The sequence below is a fragment of the Falco naumanni genome, chromosome 7 (assembly GCF_017639655.2).
Source record: "Falco naumanni isolate bFalNau1 chromosome 7, bFalNau1.pat, whole genome shotgun sequence".
Lineage (NCBI taxonomy): Eukaryota > Metazoa > Chordata > Aves > Falconiformes > Falconidae > Falco > Falco naumanni.
In genome coordinates this window covers 27,737,355-27,757,980 of record NC_054060.1, presented here as the reverse complement: position 1 = coordinate 27,757,980, position 20,626 = coordinate 27,737,355, and positions in this window count along the sequence as shown.

The following is a 20,626-nucleotide window of genomic DNA, read 5'->3' as shown; positions in this document are numbered from 1 at the left end:
CTGAAGTAAAACTGGATGTGAATCAGTTTTCCCATGCCATGAAAGATCCTGAGCTTTAATTGCCTTTTCTTTTGCTGTTTCACAATGAGATAAAACTGAGATTGTCTGATTTTTTTTATTAAAACCAGAGACAGAGATGTCTATCTCAGACTAGACAGTAAGTTTTGCAAAGGTACTCATATGGGAAAATCTCAGTCTACCTAATTAACAGGAGAATTTTTTAAAACATCACCCAGATTAATGCTTTTCATATTGTGCTAAGGGCTATAATAGGAACCCAGGACCACTTCCTTTCTCCCCAAATTTGATCTTGAGCTGGGAAAAACCTTCCAGATTAAATACTTCATTTGGATGAATATGGCCTCATAAACAGTTATGGTTTCAACAGAAAACTCTGCTAAAACACATCTATCTGATTTAAACTGGATTTCTCCCCTACAGCTCCTCTTCACTCCAAGAGGTCTTCAGTAATTCCTCCTAAGTAAAGCTTGCCTGAACACAGCTGTCAGGCCTAACACCTCCACTTTGAATTCACTCCTCACAAGGCATCTTCGATTGTGTCTATACTATGCTTGCTTTCTCTTTCCTAATCGCACCTCTCTGGGAGATCTGCACCGTGGGAACCACAGGACTGGCTTTGGTGGACTTTGCATGATTGCCAGAAGTTGCTTCAAGGACTTAGCCCCTTCTGAGAAACCTTGCTTTTAGCCATTTAAGATGTTGTCAACTCAAACTGTCTGTCCCCGTCTTCTGGGCATGAGCAAATGGAGACAGGCTTATATCTGACACCAGCCCTTGGTCCAGTGTAATATCTTAAACAGCAGGTTTATACATACACATATATATCTTTAAAAAAAAATAATTAAGATTGCTCTGAAACAGATCAAAGTATACCAAACCAAGTAAATTATCTCAGGTGATGGCTAGCAGTAGATGCCATGGGAAAAGCATTAAAACTGAGTAACTCTATAGTCAAAATTCTTCAGTTTTACTGTACTGTTTCCTAAACCAGAGGTTTCTCTTCTGGCTTAGCAGTTTTTAATAGATATTTTCCATTAATTTATCTAAACATTATTTTGAAGCTCTTGCATGTTATCTTCACCTGACTTTTACTTGCAATCGGTGCATGAGCCAATCAACCAATCACCAAGCTGTCAAATACACATCTTTATGTTTTCCCTCATGAAACTCTTCATGGCTAACACACATTTCCTTTAATTTTTGTGACCATGCCTGTGTGTGGTGCTTGACAACAGCCTGCAGCTACAGCTGGGTCCGCCTAGAGCTGCATCATCATTTTGTTTGCCACTGTCTGTTGCCATCTTGTACTTCACATAGACTTGTAGGGTAAGGACACCCCGATCCATGTTTGCGTAGCACTCAAAACAGCAGGATCCTGGCCCATGACTAGGCAGTATGGCAACAAAAAATTACCACTAGGCACAGTGTCAATAAAGGTTTCAGCACAATCATCATCTTTGTGGTTAGCCAAGCTGTAGGACATTGGGAGTGGGAACCATCATTTATAAAGTGGTTTGCATACATCCTGTCATGAGCCTGCCTCTTAAACCAATTTGCCTTTGGGGAAGGAAAATCTGGGTCCTTCCAAGGAAAGCTCAGACACATTTATCTGCTGAAAGCCAGTCTTCCAGTGTCAAGAAAACGGCAACTATCCACACAACAACAGGTGAACAGAGTTTGAAGGAGTGCCACAGGTAATATTGACAACTGGAGTGACTATGACCTCAAGCCTGCCCTTCAGGCCATTTGAGAATGGCATGTAATTTAACCGTGAAAATCTGACCACGTTAACATGGGACAGGGGTGTATCAAAATAAATGTACTAATCTAAAATGGGCACCACTGCTTCTACCAGATCTTTGCCTTTGACTATTATGACAACGTTGGCAAATCTTGTCATTATAGTATGTTTCATTATTTTGGGGATTGTTTTTTAATACCTCCTAGAGAAATGTTATTGGCATCAGTGCCTTAGTTTTTACACAGAAAAGCATTTCAGTAAAAGCTTAGGAACATAAAAATGAAAACACGGAAACATAAACGGTATATACTATTATTTCCTTGGAGGAGGAAGGTAGGCACAATGATTTGTAAGGTCTCTCAAGAGTTCAAACTTCTGATCTTGTCAGATCAAATCTTATCAGGAAGCTTTTATTAAAAATAGAAGATCTGATTGTTCCACTGTCCTTTTCCTGGAAAAAACAACTTTCATTAAGAGCAGGCTTGAAAATTAAAGTTTGAGGAAAAATAGAGTTTGGGTAGGGTTTGGGAATGGGGAGGATCTGGGAGGAGTCCAGGGAGGGGCTGTAAGTAGGTTGAATATTTAAACAACACTTATAGTCAGAACTATCCTGAAGGATGCTGAATTCCCACAATTCCTGTCTCATCATTAGCCAGTGTTTCCTCTCCAGGAAATTTTGTAGTTTCCCCCTGGTTTAATTATCCCATTAACTGAACTAGTTTGTCAGTATGCAGAGGACACAAATAAAACTAGTCATGGGTGATAAAGCCTTGCAAATATTCTATTGTACTGCTCCAGCTCCCTATCATCCTTTCTAATTTTTAATTGAATGTTGGTTGCCATTAAGTGGTTCCCTCTAATATACAGCCAGTGAGGTTTCTTTAGCATGCAAAGTCCTGTAGTCCCTGAATAAGCATTACCGACATGACATTCCTAATTCTAATTTTAAATTATTTTCTAACAGTCATTAAAAATAGAGGGATTTTCAATATTCAATTAATAAATAGGCCATCAGCCTAAGAAAGAGCCTTAGCAAATACACTGAAGGTATTCTCAAATATTAAAAAACTGCTGCCAGAGGAAATGAGCGTGATTTCTAAAGCTGCTTTTGAAACTGCTGCTACAGATAGCAGGGTAAGCTGTTGTAATCCTAGGTCTGGAAGCAGGGATACCACATCTTTCAAACTGCTGTAGTTAGTAACCAGGAGACCTTTCCCCCCTCCTTCCCCGTGCTTTAAACCTGTTTCCAGCCCACTGGAGTGGGAAATGCATGCAGTGATACCATGGCCAGTTGCTGCCACCAAACAGATGGTGACTGCTGGAAGCCAGCAACACAGATCCTAGTCACTGAAACTTTATTGGGCGCGGCCACCAGTGTGAATAAATGTCTTTAGACGGACTAATTAAAAGGACTCTTTTCATTAGTTAGGACCATCTGTTAGGCCACAGACCTGGTGGAATTGCATACAGGTGGACATTCCTAGGTAGGAAGCAGCAAAAGAGCATCTCACAGCTTGTAAAGCTATTGTGTCCCAGTAACAGGCTAATGAGGTTTCACACAGCATGTTCCTTCAGTCTTTCTGTGGATACAGATTTTTACCCATCTCTCCTCACCTCACCTGGATAGGTACTGACTGGCCAAGCTCAAAAGCAGCTTAGTCTTCCTGGCCAAATGTACCAAATATTTCTGGATGTGTCACCAGTGTCTATACCCTCCCATAATTATCCTGGGGTTTACATACAGCAGCAAAAGGGAAAGAAAAAAATAGATCCCCCTTCCTCCAAAAAAAAATACAAAAGACAGCTTGTAAAAGCTCAGAAACAGTCTACAAGAATGACTGTGGAATCCATGATATTGAGCTTTGAGGCAGAGAGGACAGCAGTACAAAACACTTCCAAGCTTTTGCTTGAAATCAAATCTTTCACATAGCACAAAGTAATTCATATAAGACTCAGCATTAAAGACTACAAGCTGATTCAACCTTCCTTTGAACCCATATATACATGACAGATACACTGCAATGGGCCAAACTTGCAATTTTACACTTATTCTTGCTTGCCCCCCACCCTCAGCCTGGGACACCCAGTATGCCCCAGTGCTTACACATGATCTTCTATTCAAAGTCACAAGTAACAGAACTCCTGCTGAAGCCCATGTCTTTAGACCGGTCAGGGCTTCAAAGAAGCCAAGCCAGCTTACCTCTGTGAAGCAAAAAGCTCACATGCAAACACCAAACTGTGGCTGCGAATCACTCCTGGCAACTGCTCACATTTGCTGGCATGGCATCTTCTAACAAGGTACACTATTATTTGATATTCATTTTTCTGAGGCACCCATAATTCTGAGGAACCAGGAAGCATACACAAATAGATGGGTTAAAAATCCCAGTCTAAAGATGTTAATACAAGCACTGGTCACTGCAGGTCTCCTGTACTACCCTGCATGTTACCAAGACTTCTGGAGAGAGCTGGACAGAGGAGACTTCATTGCTAAAATAAGATAAAGGTCTGAAAAGAAACATTTTCAAGAAAACAGTGGTTTCAGGTCTTTATATACAGAAAAGGTCACCAACAGTTTATTTCCCACCCCCTTTATACATCACCTTTAGAATGCCAAACGGTTATGGTAACACAGAAATCCAGGAAGCTGGCTCGCCAACATACAAAGAGCTTTAAAAACAGCAGAAAGGCCAATATGCTCCTATTTACGATATTTTGTGACCCTAACCTAATCATCATGTTTTATTATTTCCTCATTTTATAGCTCTGCTCTTTCACGAGAGCCAGGAGCCAACATTTCTTCTCCGCTGGCCAAAGGAGCAGCCGTGAGTCTGCTTCACAGCCAGCATCTGTTACTGAGCCATAAGCAATGCACAAGGTAGCAGCTGATGCCCTTGTATTGGAAAATTGGACTTGGGGTTTAGGCACCTAAGGATTTATTTATATTTTATAAATATATATATATATATATATACACATACACACACACACTTCATTCATTCTGCAACGCAATTTGAAATTATTTGATCAAATTTGGATTTAAATTAGGGCAGCCAGTGGAACTACACCGATTTACACCAGCTGAGGAACTGACTGTATTTTAATACTGCATTCTCTTGGTTTTTGTGCAAGAATAAACGGGCAAGAATTCAAACCTAAAGAAAGCAAAATACCATTGTGTAATTCCAAAGCCAAATAGAAGCATGTGCACTGAAATCAGAAACCTCTAATTTAAAAAGCCTTGACAAAAGAGAGATGATTTTTCCCAGTGTGGAAGTCTACAGATCTCAGTAGAAGGGCTTCAAGACCCAGCAAGAAGATTTCCTTATATCTAAAGCTAGTCAAAAGCGTTCACATGGTGTATTGACTTACAACCCTGTGTAAACAGCAGTCACAACTCTTTGATTCCTTCAGGTGATGCCTCTACAAGCAACCAAACCATCTTATACAGATTAGCTACAAATCCTAAAAGTTCATTCCTATTATCTGAGAACAGTGTGCTGCTTCACAGAAATGTGGCTCCTTTACAAGCCTTGCAGCCCTAGCAATGACTGGCAGTCTTCTTCTAACACTGTTCCTGAACATAGCTGTCATGCCAAGGGGAAAAGAAGGCATTAAGCCTGTTTGAGACCATCTTATCTGAATTCATAGTAAGACTAAAGCCTAGAGATCTGCATTGAAAGACCACCTCACCCCAAAATTTTATGGCCTCCTGGATGCCTTAAACCTGGGCATGCTCTGAACAGATTTGCATTTGGACACAGCTGCTCCACTAAGAGATACACTGGGTGGAGTTTCTGTCATATGGGAAGTCCAGTTATAACTTGTCTATAGCTAACATGGGTCCAGAAGAAGTAGAAGCTGAAAGATCTTAATAAAATTAATGCTCATTATTTGCCTTCCAACGATAAGAGCCCAAATTCACTAAACTCAGTAGGAATTTATCTAAGGACTTAAATTGCACTGCAGCCCTTATCGGCATTTTGCATAGGACCAAACAGTAGTTCCTCAAAGAGAAAACCATTCCCAATCATTAGTCTTATACAGAGACAAAAATTAAATATTTCCAAAGAAAAAGTGAGCATCCCAAACAAACTGCTTTCTGCAGTATCAGTCTTCCCCTACATATACAAAGCAAATGGAGCCTGACACATAAGCCATACAGAATTCCTAAATGAGAACAGTGAAGTAGTAAGGTAAAAAAAAATAAAAATAAAAAAAAAATCAAACTTTTTCTAGAACAACATGAAGTAGATTTCAGAGAAATTGAAGCAATTAAGATCTATGTAAAGCAGGAAGAAAGTTGCTTCAGCAAACAAAAATTTAATCAATTGGTTTAATAGCATATTCTTACAATTATGAGAACAGATACAATTAACCTTCTAGTGCACCTAGAATTCCATGTTAGCCTAAATATGGGGAAGGAATAGCAACTAGGTAAGACTAATACTGCAGTTTCCCCCAAAGGGAAAATCTTTTTCCAGTATATATCAGAAATCCCAGTCAACACACCTAACTGGCAAGTTTGTTTTCTAATATATTGTTTACAAGGGGTTGTTTTCTGACAATTACCAAAGAAAATTTCTGTCTAAGTTGATTGCCCAGGGTGCTACGAAATATTTTAAACTCTGATCTACATCAAGAGTAAAATAAATGTAATTTCACCTCTACCTAGTACACTGCTTGTTGAGGATACTTCCTTAGATATACAATTTGGCATTATCTCCAAGTAGCAGCTCCATTTTGGAACTCACCAAGGAATAAAAAGAGGAGACATTAGGCCACAGAATTAGCTTTTCCTTACTTGCCATTAGGGGTTCAGAAGGGAAACATTACACAAGGCAAGTAGCTGAACTTCCTCACCTGCATCTCTGAAAAGAATTACTGCAAATTTAGGGGATATATCCCTACAGGATCCATAGGTTGTTTTTGTTTTGAAACAAATTTGGGGAACAGCACCCTTTGGGGGGGTTATTGGTATTTTAATGCTTTTCTAGGTCCCCATTATCGTGCAGAAACATGTATTTTTAACAGCTTTTGACTACAATAAGCATGGAAAGTTCTTGTGCAACAGGAACTAATGAAATTTCAAGCAGGCATCTACATCTGCCAGTCCCAGCCCCAAAAGGAAATCAAATAGCTCTTCAGTCAATCTGGTAAAGATAAAAGTGGGATGATACTGGAGGTCTAGGTATCTACCTTTTTGATATATTCCCAAAAAATTATTAAAATAAAACCTGAGTTTAGAATCAAATAAAGATTTATAGACATTTGTTCACTTATGTGAAAAGCAAGTAGCAATGCACTTTTAGTAATGCATCAGCATGAAGTTCTGCAAAATTAAAATTAAACCTCCTGCTTTGAATCCCAGCACCATCAGCTTTATCCTTAACCCATAAGGAACACAAGTCTCATGGATTGCACAGCTAAGTATACAGGTTAAAATCTATTACTCTAGAAGTCACTAAGATCACATTTTACATGTAATGCTTTTAACTTGTTTCCTTTTTCATCCCATTTACACTTGATTCTCATTTTAGTCAAAAAGCAGACCTGTTAACAGTTCATTCATAACTAGCACTAGGTATGTACAATCAGTAGTGGGCCAACTTTATCCCTAGAGACTGAACAGGTCGCCTCTGTGGCATTTAAAATCTCTATGGGCCCAAAGATCAAGCAGCACAACTCCATTTTCCAGCTTGCAAACCCTTGAGCACAAATAGCACCAAGTCTCTAGCATTTTAGGGGAGCTATAGCTGCTCATTTGCAAAGATCATATATGTGCACATAAAACATAGGAGGGGAGAAAAGGCAGGGAGTAAGGTGTACAGCTAAGGTGCAGCAACACGTTGAGGAAAGGCAATTATAGAACAGAAGTTCAGTAGGAATGTTTAGAGTAACTAATCATGAATAAAGCACTACAGCTTGTCACCCCAACCCAACAGAAAGGCTGGCAGTTGAGATGGGTGCCTGGGAACAGGCGTGATTCACGTACTGGCTAACGTATATTGTAATAGCATCCTGAAACTGCCAGCAACAGCAGAAGCACAACAAAACAAGCAAGACCACTCAGCTAAACATGCCATTACGATGCATGCACAGTTGTTTTATTACACACAGGCCAGTAGATTAGTACTCATCACCTAACAACGTATGATTTGGTTTCACTTCAGAAGCAGATACAGAAGGGTGATGTGGATGTCCGCAGAAACTACTCAAGCGATGAAAAGTTACGTGCATGGGAAAACTGGACAAACTCTGCTGTCTGACAGATGATGTGCGTGGATAAAGACAGACTGATATTTTCCCTCACCACATGTCAGGGGATCAGAAGGTGTTATAAAAATCTTTTATTTCTTGATTACACACAGCCACAAATGCCACCTTGTTTTAATTAAAAGGACAGAACATCAGTATTTAACAAGGTTTAGAAAAACTGCTTATGAAAGGACTTCCATTTACCCTTCTGCAATATGCCACTTACGACAACATACATTCCCCCACACCACATGTGAATCTCGTGTTTGTCAGCACTACTAGGGGCTCCCAGTGTATTTTGTAAGTTCCACACAAATTAAAGAAACGGCCAAGATGATACAATGCCTGCCTCAGTTACCTAGCCGTGGACTGATAGCACTCCATTTGCTTCCATGGTGCTGCAGTCACCGCCTCTGAGCAGTTTCATCTAAAATGGTTCCTCTAGAGCAGAATAAAATGTAAATTTCATCCTGTTTTAGCGAGGCTGTTGCTAGCCACCAGTCTGGCTGTAAATATTTGTTGTGCATTCTATAACATAATTTATCATCATTTCCTACTGCAATGGTCTTCATTGAATAAGCCTGTTTTCAGGCCTCCAGTCCATCATTAAAATGTTCCCTTTAGCTCATATTTAATACACTTTTCCTTTACTTTTTTTTCAAATAATGGTTTTTCAGGTTTGACCTTAATGTTAAGGTATAATTTTGTGCTCACACTATTAAAAAGCAACATTAATATAAATAATAGAAGCACACAGATCACATGAAATAACTAAATATTTTAAATCTTTTATTTATTTTTTTTTTTTTTTTAATCAAGATAAGACAATCTTCACAAATTAACCAAAGGCTGCAAGCCAGGTCTTCTGCAGGTGGCATTATTTTAGTGGTATAGTGTCATCCACTTTCAAACCAACAGACCCTGTGAGTCATGTTTCCAACGGCTGGGAAGCCATTAGAAATGCCATCATTGTTCATGGGTGTTTGGAGATGTTCGAACAGTTGAACCATTTTTTCAAACTTCTTACCAAAAAGCTAAACCAAGAATCTCAGGTACTAGCTTGAAATAAGGCAACAGGGCTTTAAGATTAACATTAAATATTAAGATTCAAGATGAAAGAAGAAAAGCTGGAAACACCAGTGCTTCCTTGTAAGAGCAAGAGAGCTGGCTCCACTGAAAACATAACCCACGTTACCATTTTGGCAGTCAACAAATAACATGCTTTCACCTGATGCTCTGAAGGTGTGATTAGGAGGCAAATCTTCAAATATGAACTCCCACTCTACCCCTCATTTCAGGCAATTCACCCAGGTGCATACAGCAAGTATGCAAGCAACAAAACAAGGTACAAAATACCAAATCTGGCAGCCCGCAAGTGGACCATCACCATTAACCAAGTGAGCAAAGGCTTGCTCTTTCGCTAACCTCAACCCATACACAATTGAGATTTAACCATGACAGTATAATTGTTACAGGAATCTCTAAGCCCTTAGCCTCAGTGCTTATGGCAATGAGTTCTGCAAATTAAAGACAGGAGTGAGGTAAATCAATTACCTACCACATATAGTTAATCTTGCTTATGTGTAAATAAATATATGCATATATACACAGAAACACAGCCTCCATCATAAGCCACAAATTGCTGAGAACTCAGCGAAGTGAAAGGAGGATAGCTGTGATGCTGTAGCACACTAGAACAGTCCCAAATTCCTGTAGCACCTCATCCTGAAATGACAGCCAAAGACCATGGCTTCCTAGGCCAGATGCACTGGCACGAAGCACATACCACCCTCCTCTCCATAAATGCTCCCTTTGTCTCCTGAGATTCAACCACTTCCCTGCAGAGCCCAGAGGGCAGTTGCAATTATATTCACTGACTCAAACATCTGATGAGTTTATATTTCTTCAATACATTTTTTAAATAGAAAAAAAAAAAGAAAAAAAAAGAAAAAAAGAACAAAGACATTTAAAAGCATACATGTTTTTTAACATTTTACCAAAAACGTTAAAAAAAACCTAAACATTGAAGGAACGGCAGGCAGGAAATCATGAGCTAAGACTGCTACTTAGTTCTTTCTGCAGCTCACATCACCAGCACTCCTTCCTGTCCTCTTTAAAGCAGATGCATGGTTATTTAAATGCACTTATTTAATTAGGTGTGCACTGCTCCTTCCTCTTGCAAAGCAAATAAAAATCAAGCAGAGAGTGATCAAAGACTTTAACAGAGCAGCAGTCAGAAGGACATGGCTATTTTATCCTCCCTTCTCTCCACCCCTCCTAGAATAAACTGCAGACACTTACTGAGAATCAAACAGAACTGGGACCCTCCAATTTCTTCTGACCCTTTAATTAGAGCAGCAGGGTAGAAATAAATAAACCCTGCCTTCTACCTTTACGACATTTGATTTCTGACACTGCAAGGCACTCTGAAGAAATGTTTTAATAAGAAAATTCCTCATCCGAGGGAGGGAGAAAAGTCTGATCTTCTCCTTCTGGTACAGTAGTTTGTTTAGAGATGAGAATGTGGCACATATTCAACAAACAATTAGTGTCACTTTCACATGAAATGGGTATTGGGTATTTCACATTACACTACTGCTCTTTAGTTACTAGGGGTGTCTTCTGAGTCTGAAAGTCCTTCCTGAATGTTATTGTGACAGATGTGTTAAATGTAGTAAGCATCTGATTCTCATTTTCATAATGAAAAAAAATCGTGACAAAAACCCAAATTGACTCAAACTATCCCATAGTATTAGAGGAAGAAGAAGTTAAAAAGTCAGTTATGGTCCAATTTCAAAACAAACTCTTCTAGTTTAATTTGTATCTAACCCTGTTAAGCTTTTCTTTGTTATTTTTGTAAATTTTTAAATCGAGAACTCCAATTTTAGACAAATCAGAAAATCTTTACATGTAAAAAATTCTCAGCTAGATTAAGTCACTGAATACGATCCAATTTTGTGACAGTTCTAGTTAATTTGGCTGGATTTCCAGTAGATCTGATGGTTTTCAAAAACAAAATCAGTCCACTTAATACAGCTTCTCATGAAGAGTTGCTTGCAGACTCTGCTTCAACCTGCAGCCACTCTTACTGGCCTCTGTTCTTTTCATATTAAACCTCCCTATCAGAACAATAAAAACTGAAACAGATCCTCAAGCTGTTATAAACTAAAGGAACTTCTGTGGCTGGTAGATTTATGCTAGACTGAGATTCTGGTGCTTTATTGCAGCAGCAGGCATTGCTGTTATGATTAGTCCAGAAAATACATTCTGTAAAAGATATACAACACTGGTTTAAAAAACTACCGCTATAATTATCTGGTGTAGTTCTTCCAAGTATACTAATCCAGTTCATTTTCATCAGCAATGGTCCTTGTTGTGTACTAGAGACTCAAACATAAGCAGTGACAAATGGGCCGGACCCATAACTAGCAGCACAGCTAGTGGTTTTGGGAGACACCACATCCCCATCAATTTGGATCAGCTAATAATTTGGTCCAATAATCTTATTCTTTCCTCTTTTCTTCCATGCAAACCTTGACCTGTGACACATTTTAAGAGCCTAATTTTTAAGAGACTTCAAAATTATTTAGGTAACTTTATGAGCAATATCTCGGAGGAGTAACAGTAAAGCTTTGCTTCTCACAAGACTATACGAGAAACGGCCTTTTTCAAAGGAAAAAGTCCTTCATTTCTCACAGCTACACAAGAAAGCCTCCCTGAAGAGCTTCCTGCTCTTCTGCAGGGTATCTGAAAAGAAGAGGAATTGCTGTTAACCATGCCTCTCAGGCTCTGTTGTTATCAGCATCCAAGTGTGATCTTGGCCCATTTTCCCCTTGCCTTTTGCTATTTTTATTTCCTCAGGCATAAATTTCTTGCTCTTTGAAAATGGAGACCTACCTGCCTCATGAGAAGATTTTCAGAGGTAGAAAAAAAAAAATTCTGAGAAAGGTCATCTCAAGTTTTACATATGTTAGTGTAACTTAAGACACAACGGGTTCACTTTTCTCTGTATCAGCATCTTCATTTTACAATAGACAGATTCACGATGTGGGAGTAAGGCTGGATGTAATTCCCCTCCCCAACTGCTAGCTCCCCACGAAACCTTGAGAGGCATGTTTAGTCTGTGTCTCGCACACACCGTATCCTCCCAAGTTGCCAGAAACCTTAGATTTCATTAACGCTCATTCCCTGTCCACTCTAAAATGCTAAAATGAAGAGAGAGAAAAAAACACAGGAAAATCCCACTGGTCTTAGTTTTTACTAGGTCAAAACCGAAGCTTTTACCCCCTTTGTAATTCTTTGGACACATCTTAACTATTCCTATTTTAAAATCGTAGCTGTGTTGATATTGCTTTCATATCAAACAGTAAAAACAAGTCACAAATCCTTAATTTGTCTACAGATTGAATTGAAATCCAGGTATAATGGGATTTAACCCAGGCTGAATATCTCTGCTCTACTTCGAATGTCACCAAACTCAGCTGAGTTACTGGCTGCTGCAAATTAACTGCATGGTCCAAATAACTACAAATATTCACAGAAAGGACAGATAGGTGCCAAAAAAAATTAAAAATCTCCTCCATGAAAGAAATGCTTCTGCAATCTGAATGACCAAGTTTTCTGCAAGTCCAAAACAAAAATAGTCTAGATGTACTTTGCAGCTAACATCTAACATCTACTACATTTTCACCTTGGTAAAAATACAAGAGCAAAAGAGCATAGCCAAGGGGTATAATTTTCTCCTCCTTTGTCACATCCCAAAATGTTAAGTACACGTTCTGCTCCAGCAATCCCCACACAAAAGGATAAAATGAACAGCAGTGAACTTCAGTCTATTAAATGTCACCCCAAAATAGGTAATTACCGTATGAACATTAAACTGATGCACTCCTTTCCTTATGAGGTTCCTTTTTACTAGCTGAAGATATTAATTGGTGTGGAAATGAAATCTCTCAGAGCTGCCATTCAAAGACCTCCAAAACTTCACCTACCAGCTTATTTTAAACACTGCTGATAAAACTAGGCCAAAAGAAACCTTAAAACATAATCACTGAGCACATGTACAAGGAGTATGTGTTAGAGCCAGAATTGCATGCAGAACTTGGAATTCCTGTCTATGTCTACATGGGTCGCTTCTCAGCCAGTAATTGCTGGTCTGTTCCTCTATGGAAAGGTTTACTGCACCCCCATCTGTGTCCTTACCCGTGAGCTTCGTGCTGAAATACAGCTACATGAACATCAGTAGATTTTAGATATAGGAAAATAGGAGAATCAGCGACAGGCACCAGCTGAGCAGTTCAAAAGCTGCAGGCAAACGTAGACTGCACGTGAAGGTAGCACTTGGTTCATTCACTGAGAGCGAGAGAATACAGCCATGCATTTCAGGTTCTTTAAAAGATTTATCTGTAAAATTCAGAGCTATTTGGAGACAATCTGATTTAGCTTCACTCCAAATAAATATTTCACAGGGAAACTTTTCTATGATGGTTCCTCCATCAGCTCCCTTATAAAATACAGGAAAGGGAGAGAAACCACTGGGAAGTTAACAGGGATCGTGAGAAGAGCTGCATTGTTACACCAAGGGCAGCCATAAGAGAGGTCTTTAAATCAGGTTTCAAAGGAGAAAGAATGGAAAATGTTCCAGTCCAGACAGGCCAAAACACAAAGCCACATTACATCACATTATTTTAGCTGAGGATGTCCTAGCCAGTTTTGTTCCTGTATGAACTGACACAACGTTCATTTTTCTGTTTATATAGTACTTAAAGTAGAGGGTACATATAAAAATACACTGACGCGAGAGGCGGAACAAACCCTGGCATGTTTGAGAGGATGAGCCACATTAACTTTCAAATAGTCATCTACACCCTTCCAAATACAAAGCAGCTGATGTTTACTACGCACCAAGATTTATTTTTTTTTTCTAGAGGAGTTGAAGAATCTGAGAAGTTACTTCAAACCATCTGGACAGCCCCATATCCACATAAATGCTCTGTGATTTTAAGGTCATGTCATACTGTTGATCAGTCCACGTAATCTCCATATCAACATGGAGACATCACATATGAAAATATGCTACCATCTTTCTAACAAGGTCTCTAATAAATACCAGATTTTTCTGTGGACTCAGCACTTTCTTTGATGCTCATTACTCAAAAGCCATAGCTTGCCAAATTATTCTCCCAAGCCCACAGCTTTACGCTTAAGTACAAATTTTTCTTAACAAGTGCCTGTGAGCACCTCTGTGCTCATGGTGAGAAATGTGTGTCCTTGCTTCCTCACTGCAGATTCCCATGTAGGAAACATCTCCACAGCCCAAAAACTGGGGAAAACAGCAAAGGAGGCATGTCAAAGCTGCAGCTCTCCAAAAACTTTCAACGCAGAAATGAGCTTCCGTATTTCTATTCCAATTAGACAGATATTTTCTCCATTTTTTTCAAAAGGTAAGTCTCATCCACAGCCTCACAGCAGACCCAGTCCAACTGATGCTACAAAGCTCACACAGGCTTGATGCGCTAAGCTACCAACTCTGACATGAGTTACTGCCCCTGCTCCACAGACCTGCTTTCTGCCAGGTCAGCAGGGTGGAAAAAAAAAACCCACAAAAACAGAGCACCAGTCTGCTTGTAATGGTTTTATTTTTTCCTCCTCTACAAAGCAAAACCTACTTCATCACCTAGGCATTTATTTGTTGGGACAATCACTGTCATCATCATGCTAAACTGGCAGAAAACTGGAATTGCTTATTTATACCCATGGCAGAGTCAAAAGCAGCAAGCAAAACAACATACAATTCAACAGAAGTAAATAACTTTTGCACCCAAAACTTCATGGAAAGAGTTGCCTCATCTTACCTCCCTCCCAGCTGCCACAGTCCTCCCCTCTCCAAGCTCTCGGTGGGCTACTGGGCCCCCATTCCATTCCATCTGCTCGAGCCTGTGTGAAGCTTGGAAGTCAACCCTGGACCAACACAGATTGCATGAGCACCGGTTCCATATAGACTAAGTTTTACAGCTGCTCTTCAGGATCTAAGCCACAGTTCATGGACTGATTCATCTGAGAATAGCTTGCCAGCTTCTGCACTTGATTCTGCCTGAGGAGAACAGCAACAGCAATAAAAAAGGTCATGACTGTCAGTGTTCAGCATGCACATTTTACATGCTGAGATAGTTTTTGCAAGGGTTAGCACAGACAGAAAAAAATTCCTTGTTCCAGGATGCTGGCAAGAAAAATTATTTCCTCTACCAACGTATTGGCAAGGAAAACTTTTTTCCCTTTTTTTTCTTCCCCTCACACCAGTGCTTTCAGATTAGAAATTTTCCTTGCATCAGGATGCTGGCCAGTCTAACACAGCCCACAAGTACCTTAAATGTGACATCTTTTTATTTGTCTAATGCTAACACTGACATCTTTCAACACCAGCTTCATTAGCCAAGTTAGACATCAGTAAGGATTACTTTCAATGCATATATTTTCATCTCCCTCACTAGCACCTTCATACAGACAAGTTTTTAGGTATGTGAGATGTTCTACCATGAGGTTGAGAGACAGCTGAGAGAACACAGATTTTGTTTTGTGCCTGTGCAGAAAAAGTATTTGCGTACAATCCATCACTGACACATGCTGTCTCTTCAGATCAAGATTCTTCTCCAGTTCATATCACAGCCTTAATTTTGAAGCAAAACCATTCCTGGTTTTGCTACTAACACGCTACAGGCCACTACATTCAGGGAAAAACAACCTCCGCATCACATTGCTTTTTAAATAAGGGAGGATTTGCAAGAGCTTACTCTCATGCTCCTCAGACATCATCTAGCATGACAGGCACAGCTTCTAGTCTATAGCACATACTTTCTGCAGCATGAGACAAGTTGCAGTGGAAGATGGAACTAGCCTACACTCTTTCTTAGACCTAGAAACTGAGGCTTTTGGAGCCTGCCCACAGCTCCAGAAACTCTACATTCACATCACCACACCCCTCAAGTGTGTTGTACGCTACTTCTCAGCAGGGTTTATTGGATTAGGTTCACTAACAAGTGCATGGCTTTTCAACGGGAGTAGGCTTGGGGTATGGGTTATGCATCCAACCATGTTAATTTTATAGGCCTTCACATTGCAGCATCTACTAAGAGCAACTTCTGACTTCAGGCAGAACAGAGTCATGGCAAGTTTAGCAGCAGCATTTCACAGTCAAGGTCTTCCACAGCTATCTTCTGCAAAGCAAAAGCAGACTCCCTGGACAGCAAGTAACTGGATGCCTGCAAAGTTAGTGCTCTACGCCCTTCAGATTAGGGAAATTGGCAAACCACAAAAGGGTGTTAAAGGAAAAAAATTACAGCAAGAAGGTCCCACTTTCAACTTGCTACACTCTCTCCAGGGCCAAGAAGTCTGAAGCTTTTGCCTAGAATTTGGTTTCACACTCAGGCAGCATGCAGTGGAAAGTGCACTTGAAATACACAGGAAAGAGCTTGTGCAGGAGGCACACGAGTGTGTGCAGGGAGGTCTGAGCCCATGGCTGGAAGAAAAGGTAGAGATCATTTGTCACCCTGGATATGTCGTTCCATAAGTCTTTCATCTCCCACCATTGCTCTGCCTGCTCTGTTTTGATTATAAACATTTAGTTGGGGCTGCTCACAATAGCCCAGGAAGGCATCAGCCGCAAGGGGCTTCCCAAGCAGAGCATAATGTGAAAACAAGCAACTCTGGAGGGGATTTACAGGACTATAAAAATACAGGAGAATACTTTATTTCCTCTGTAAGCTGTTGTTCAGAAATCACTGTGAAAGGAACAAAAATCAGCATTACACTGGTGCCCTCCCTTACCTGTTCAGCAGATGCCACCTTAATAACAGCTATCCAGCCTCGCCAGAATGCTGTATGAAAAACATTACAGCATTTCAGTGTATTGCTATCATGCTTTCACATAATTTATGCCTTCTTGATCCCCAGCTGTCACATATACCAGGAGCTGCCATAAGCAAATGCATTCTCCCAGACTCAGGGACATTAGGGATAGTGCTGCTGCATCGGTTAGAATAGTTTCCTTCTCTTGCCCAAACCTAGCAGTCAGAGCAGCAGCACACCTGGCTCCAACACAACACCTATCAAAAAATATGAAAAGTTACTGTATTGTAGCAGAAAATACAAATCTGAACCAGATAGGAGACATGTGGGGCAAGGCACATAGTCAATGAGTCCTTGCCCTTCCCTGGGAATATACTTCTAGCCAATAAAACACTTAAACATATGTGTAAGTCACATTGCAGTCAGTGAGCCTTAAAATGATTAAGTGCTTTCCTGAACAACAGCTTAAAGAGGAAATAAAGTATTCTCTTGTATTTTTATAGTTTATTTCAGAAGAAGGTCCCTTGATTGAAATAATACTGTTTGTGTTGTAACTATTTGACTCACGGCTCGAATTTCCTGTTATAGTTTCCCCAAAGAACACCTGGAAATTATGAAATAAGGATCTGTCTTTATGGCCATTTCCAGTCTTGCAGTAAGGGCATCAATTATCTGTTTCCTTCTAGACAATGAAGGATAAATTGTTATCTAAAAAAAACCAGTCGGCTATTAAAACACGTTCTGCAGAGCAGAATAAGATCTAGAACTGTCATCCTAACCCCAGGTCTGGAAAGGACCTGAAGTCATCAGGGGCTCTGAGGGAGCAGAGCAGACCACAGGGCCTCCTAGTTCCGCTCTCAGTCCCAGTATATTCCTACTCTTACTCCTCTTATTCCCTGGGTAGTAATGCAATTGCTGTATCTCAGCTGACAAATCCACAGGTCTAGACCCTTTTTCAAAGCCAGGTTTACCTGCCATCCTCAAAGCCTTCAACTCCTACCTCAACGTGAGCTCCAGAGCTCACCAGAAACTACCGAAGTAAGAAAGGCTTGCCACCCTACCCCAGCTGCCATCCTTCAGGTGACTGCTTAAAGCAAGGGCAGGAACGAGCATGGTCCAGCCCAGTCCACCAGCAACAGGCTCGATCCTTCCTAAGGGGAGCTGAGCTCAGAGCCCGGATCAACCAACAGCAGGAAGCAGTGCTGGGTTACGGGACTGGGACCAGGCGATCCACGTTGCAAAGCCTTTTCTTTGCCATAGGATGCAGACTCTCAAGTGTTACTCTATCACCCAGGACCCTTGCAACCTTCTGCAATTTGCACGGCTTTAAAACTTTAAGAACTTCCTAGTTATTTCCTCCCAAGAGAAAGAGTTAAAGAATTTTAAAGCAAAGAGATTGGATTTTTGCTGTGTGAAATGAATTCAGCTGAAGACAGCAACCCGGTGGAATCCCCAGACCTCCTTTAACTGAGCCCCTACAGCAGATAGTCTTTTAATCAGTTTGATGCTCTGATAAATTGACTCCTATTTCCTAGCATGGGGAGAAAAGGAGCAACTGACTCAATACTTGTTTGAAACAAAGTATTTTGAGATAGAAGCTACTTCTATATGTAAATGCCAGAAAGCCTCTAATTTAGAAACACAGGCAATTCATTTCTATTTCAGCTCCTTAAGTCTGTTTGTCTAATCCTGGGATATTTTGAGAGATTTTATGCTAGTCCATGTGCATATCATTCCGCTTGCCTGCACAGCACAGCAAAATTTGCTTGAGTACACAAAACATATAGCAACTTGTTGGACTGAGTAATAGTAATAATCCATCTAATCACAGTCAATTCAGCTGCTGGTTGCTTATGGGCATCTTTTACACATTAATTTAAAGACTGAATAAGCAAGATCAGAGGAGCTATTTAACAAAAACATGCTCGTAAAGCTTCTCTAAGCACCCAACACTCATTTTCAGAGGCTTGTGATTTGGGAGCATGCTTTTAAAATAAGTTTATCAGCTTTAACCTTTCTGTTTGTCATCAGAAAAACTCTCTCAAGTCAGGGAATTTTACTTCATTTATTACTAAATAACACACATTTCTGATCACTAATTTTGGGCATTGAGAAGCAGGACACATACACAAACATAAGAGGGGGTGTCTGTGGGTTTTTTGGGTCGTTGGGGGGGGAAGGTTTTGGTTTGGGTTTTTGGTTTGGTGGTTTTGTTGTTTTTTTTTTACATAGAACATTTATTGTATCCATTCCCCAGTCTCAACTTGCCTTATTTTCAGTGAGTTGCACTTAGTCAGAATTACCCCAGTGAGGTCATAGGCAGCACAGGAGGTCTAGGCGGCACAAGCAGTTTCTTTGTTAAAGAATATTTTTTATGTCAATATGTTTGAACAGAGTACCATGTGCTCTAACTGGCTGAGGTTGTGGCCCATGATGGGTTGCCACTATTTTTTCCAGCTGCCTCAGAGCTGGCTGACAGCAGTGGTAACCGGTACAGGACTGTTCATAGCCTACTCAAGTCACAACTGCAAGCCCCCACTCCTTAAACCTGGTGGCCTGTGTCTCTTACACTATCAGAACAGGGAAATAAAGTGGTCCGCTAGCTTGTGGCTTCAAGGATGGATGTGGAAGAACTACGGATAAAATTCCCCCAAACTGGGTGGACATTCTCATGTGGAACAAGCACTCCCTGGCCAGGATGTCAGGAGGTGGTATATGCAAAGTACACAATTAAAAAGTATGATTGCAGACTTCTGTCCAAAGTTGTGCCAAAGGTTGTCCTATGGCACTGTAAACAGGATCCAGTCGTTCAGTGCTTCAATAGATCTGTTCTAAAGCTTGCTTAGTAAGAGCACCCCTTGTGCATATGGGCTCCTAATATACTATGTCAGCTTCAGCCTTTCTTTGATATGTTCCCAGGGCCACCATAGTACAATTCATACCACCCATTAGCTTCAGCCTTTTCATTCAAATGTCAAATACTTGGTATACATTGAAATATCTTTCCTTCTCTACAAGAAAGCAAAATTTAAGATAAACAGAAAAGACGCCTGGGTCAAGTTCAGAAAAAAAGGTACAGAAAAGATTTTCAGGCTTTCCTCTGCGTCCTGTATATGTTCTTCTACAGCTCTCCCAGTATCAGTAAGCCTGTTCGTCTCAGGGGAATTAAACTTGATAGCATATTTAGTTCACAGGACTAGCACAGTTACATTAAACAGAGGCTGCTAATAAAACATTACATCTCCCTCCCCTCAGCACTCCATTTGCCATGATGTAAAAGGCAGACACCCCATAGAGAAATTAATCAGAAAGAAGGGGAATGAATCTAAGGAGTGAAAATTAAAGACCCCATGACATCTACATCCATCTACTATATCCAGATGAAACAGTGTCCCAAAACTCAAGGATGTATTAAGATCCTTCTGAGAGAGGGAAATGGTTATAGAATTCAGCATATTATCATCAATATAAGTTGTAGTTATTTAAATTGAAAGATTTCTCTTTGCTCACCACTGACGCTCCACAGAGAACACAATGCCTTTTAGAGGAAAGCACACCTGTTTTGCTCTGCAAAGCAATGAAAGACTTTAAGCTTAAAGACAGATCCTGTAGAGGCAGCATCAGTCTGACTTCAGTAAAGTCATGCTGCTTTAGCTCCACTAAGGGTACAGCCTAAGCATCTACATTTCTCCTATAAAGGGAAATCTGAAGAGGTGTCTGTGTTCAGGGAAGGAGACGTAACTGGGTGTCCCCAGCTCCAAA